The sequence below is a fragment of the Aythya marila genome, assembly GCF_965140915.1.
Source record: "Aythya marila genome assembly, chromosome: 1".
NCBI classification, from domain to species: Eukaryota; Metazoa; Chordata; class Aves; order Anseriformes; family Anatidae; genus Aythya; species Aythya marila.
In genome coordinates, this window is record NC_139042.1 from 11,124,293 (window position 1) to 11,128,924 (window position 4,632).

Consider the following 4,632-nt stretch of genomic DNA (forward strand, 5'->3'; position numbering starts at 1 on the left):
AGCTGGCAATGGAAAATTCTTGCAAGCTGCTGGACTTCTTTTATAATTTTTCAAAGCTTCACCAAAAAGCTTTTTTTTTTTTTTTTTTGGCTCCCACTTGAAAGGCTTGTTTTAAATAAAGAGCACAATGGTTCAAACTGCCACCAGCCTTTTGTTGCTGAAGCAAAACCAGAGGTCACGTACACACAGTTGCCAACATGTTTCGGGAAGGTATAATTTCGGAATAGTTGGTGGGAGAGGAGCTGCCAGGCCACCGCCACCCAATTTGCTTCCCAAAACCTGTGCTGATGGGGCTGTCAGTGGACCAGCAGCAAGCAGAAACATCTAAAAGTGACTTAGGTGAAGAGTGGTTATTTTTTAGTGCGTTTTATTAGTGCATTTCCTTCCTACATCATTTTTTACTCTCTGCTGTATGGGAAATTTAGGAAGGGAGGAGCAGCACGAGACCATGGGCACGCCGAGCAATAAACGAGGGATGCAAACAGCAGCGACAAAACGCTGCCAACTCAGCACAAAAACGGGCAAACGTGAGAACTCACAGGCATGGTTTTCTTGCTTTTCCAACGTGTGGACTTAAAACAATGGCTTAAACTTCCCCAGTGAAAGGCAGATAAATTTCTGCTGCGATCAGAGACCCCACAGAAGCCTGAATCCCCTTCTTGCTGCTGCTTTAGTGGCAGTGCAGCAGGGCACAGGATCGAGCCCTCTGCCACGCGGCCATTCAGAGCCAGACCAGTGGTGGGAAGGAGGAGAAGCCATGAACAGAGACTGTCGAACGAGATGAGCCCCGGGGAGTTACGGCTGGGGTGTCTCATGGCAGGCACCGAAGCACGATGCCCCTAGAGCACGTTGTGCAGGATGGCATCCAGGCGGGTTTGGGATATCTCCACAACCTTTTTCATGTGTTTCCATGTTGGCTTTTCCTCACTCTAGGGTTCAGATCTCAGTTATTTAGTCACTGGGCCTGAGGTACTGTTTGATCACGTGGGCACCCTCAAATCTAGAAATAGGCTGTAATTCGATGTACCATGCCTAAATTCCATTAGTGGGTTGAGCAACACTCCGAGACACTGACACACGGTGCTCCAGACTCACTTCCCAAAGCAACAAACCCATCGGTTTGTTCCTATTACCTACTCTTAGCCACAATGCTTGGGGCCTTAAAACAGATTTATCAAAAACGTGTTTGCCCACTGACCTTATGAGAACCAGCGTCTGCTCAAAAAGCAGTCCTAAACCATCCTGTCTGAATTTCCTGCAACAGATGTAGAATTTACTGCGTTCAGCTCTGGGGACCCCAGCATGAGAAGGACATGGAAGTATTACAGTGAGTCCAGAGGAGACCACGAGGATGATCAAGGGGCTGGAGCACCTCTCCTGTGAAGACAGGCTGAGGGAGTTGGGGTTGTTCAGCCTGGAGAAGAGAAGGCTCCAGGGAGACGTTACAGCAGCCTGCCAGTACCTAAAGGGGGCTACAGGAAAGCTGGGGAGGGACTCTTTGTCAGGGGGTGTAGTAACAGGACAAGGAGGAATGGTTTTAAACTGAAAGAGAGGAAATTTAGATCAGATGCTAGGAGGAAATTCTTTACTCAGAGGTTGGTGAAGCCCTGTCACAGGTTCCCCAGAGAAGCTGTGGATGCCCCATCCCTGGAGGTGCTCAAGGCCAGGCTGGATGGGGCTTTGGGCAACCTGGGCTGGTGGGAGGTGTCCCTGCCACAGGCTGGAGCTGGATGGGCTTTAAGGTCCCTTCCAACCCAAACCATGCTGTGCTTCCATGAATTTAATTATGGACTTGCCATGGCTGCTTGTACAATCCCAGACAGAGCAACAAATCCTGCAAAAGTCCTGGGTCCTTGTAAATACCACCTAAGTACCACAACAAGATTTTTTTTTTTACTTGAAACTTTTCCACCAGGTACAAATAAAGGTGGTGCACAGAGGACAGGATCAGCAAAAGCCTGGACCCACAGCGATGATGCAGACACGCAGCTGGGCAGTGGATGGCCGGACCCAGGGTGGTTTGGTGCCGCCGTGTGAGCTGGGACTGCACATCCAAACCTCTCCTGGTAAGGAACTTCTCCACAATGCTTCTCCAAAACTCAGAATGGCAGCGCAGGCTCTGCTTCACCTCTGCCAGCACCCAGGGGGCATTCGAGTCTGTACCCGTACCGGCTGGGCACGCAGCAAACGTGTTCTGGAAGAAGGACGGCGCGCCCTATTTCCCTGCTGCATTGAAGAGTGCTAGGTTCTGACCACGGCATTTCGATAAGCAAATATTTTCTTGACATTTGATAGAAACAGAAGACGAATCATCAATTTCTCTACGTTCTGAAAACAGGTGTAGTTCTTCCTTCAGAGCATGGGCAGTGCCACTGGCTTCTCTCACTCAGTTTTGGGGACTCGGGCCCATTTCTGCCACAGCCAGCTGCTCACCCGTTGTGGGAACACTTGACACAGTTCCTTTATTTTCCCAGCACTTTGCAGACATGCATAAATCTCCACTCAAACCTTGATCTCTCTTTGACTCAGACGATTTATGCTTTGAAAAACTGGTCTTAATAAATTGCTTCCATAACTTGATTTATCAGAAGGCATTGGCAGGTTTATAATGACTTCACCTGATAATGAGCACTCGTGGAAAACATATCATAAAGCCACTGCTGAAGAAGCATCTCAGCATGAGTTTTCTGGTAAAATGCTTGTAATAAATCATTCAAGTTTGCCCACAAGCTACTGTGTGCTGGGAAACGGTCGGAAACTCTATTTCTAAAACATTTCTGAAGACAACTGACACTTGGAGTAATACATACAGTTAAAAACCAGACACGGTTACACCTTAAGCAGAGAAGTTCACAGGAGCTGACATTTGGGCAACTGCCATTAATTCACTTCCCGATTACTTCCCAGTGATTTTTGACAGTTTCTGTCTACAGAGGCTTCATACCACTTTTCCAAATGTGCATTCTCCTATGCTAGCAAAAGGGAATGGGGTAGAAAATGTCAGAATCCAACTTCATTATTTACTAGAGAAAAAAAAAAAATATATATATATATATAATATTTATTATATATAAATATATTTTAAGATTCAGCCTGTGAAACCAATTCTAACTCCTGCACAATGAACAGCTCAGAATATGTAACGCTGTTCCTCTCAATTAGTACTCAGCAAAATTGCACATTTCAGGGAACTGCAGCAGTCTCTTATTAGCATTAAGCTATAGGTTCGTACCAATAAACATTTGGCTCTGAAAAGATGATTACTGTGACCTGAAGAAGTTGTGGATGACAAGAGACAAAGGAAAGGCATAAGAAAAAGCAGAAATGAAACATCTAATTAGAGAAGTAATCTTAAATATTATCAAGTCCTACTGACCTTTTACCTCTTTTGTTGTTATCAGCCGGTTAATTGCTCTTTTGTGTCACAGACTCAACTCTTGCAGAAAATGAAGGGGGGAAAAAAATCCCATAATGACTCTGAACAGCTTCAAGGAAAGCTTTACAAGTCTATGAAATTATTGCTTGGGCTGATAAATAAAATAAAGTGAAAATAAATGAAAATAAATTAAACTAAACTAAACTAATAAAATAAATAAAATATTAAAATAAAAGCCCTACTTTGGATCTCTCCAACTGGAAGGAGCAGCTCTCAGCACAAAAGCACAGGAAATTTTCAGCATGCGGCTGGGTGACCACCTTGTCTGTGTCACTTACTGTGCTGCCATCCCAACTGCGCTGCCAACTGGGTAGAAAACAAAACAAAACAAATCCTAATAATTTATCCAAACTCTCCCTTTCAGCTTTAAGCAGATCTCGTATCTCAAAAACAACCCGGTCTGCAGAGCCAGTTTAATTCTAGGCACTACTAACAGCAGCGGCCATCCCAGCGTAACAACTGGGTACGCGTCCCCTCCTGAGCTGGGTTGGTTGGTACCTGGTCACAGGCTCACCACGCTTCGGGGATGTTTGCCTTAGGGCAGAGCCTAATGCAGGAAGCTGTATTTGCTTGCCTATGTTTGCTGAGTTGTTTTTTTTTTTTTTTTTTTTTGTTTTTGTTTTTTTGCAAAACAGCTTTGGCTACCCAAAGGGATAGAACAACGCATTGAGTTGATGCTTGGGTTAAAACTGGGCAAGAGCCCAGTTTTTCACAGGCAGACCTACAAACAGTCCCACCAAGCTCACTGGGACCACTAGAAGGTGGCATCTGATGTAAAGATGGGCATAGTCTTTGCCTGCCTGCACAGCAGCACGCCCTGCTGTGCTCCCACACGCTGTAGCATCACTTTCTTGCTTGCTTGGTCTGTATTTAAGCAAGAGTCAAGAGTTCTCAAATTCCTTCCTCCCAAGTCTTTCGAAACTTAATGCTTGCTGAGTGCCTTCAAATATTTGGACTAGAAAGGGCTGTAGAAAAATACAGAATTACTCAAGCGTTTTAAACAGAATTTATAGTTTGACTTCTGAGGCTAAAACTGCCTAAACTGTGCTCGAAGCTCCCTTTAAGTCAGGGGAGGAAGGGGATTTCACAGGACAGTGGCTCACTTCAGTAAAGAGATTAGAGTTATACCATCACTTTTCCTTCCCTTATGAAATGTAAAATAAAATGGAAAAAAATAACCAAGGGCTGTATCCAAA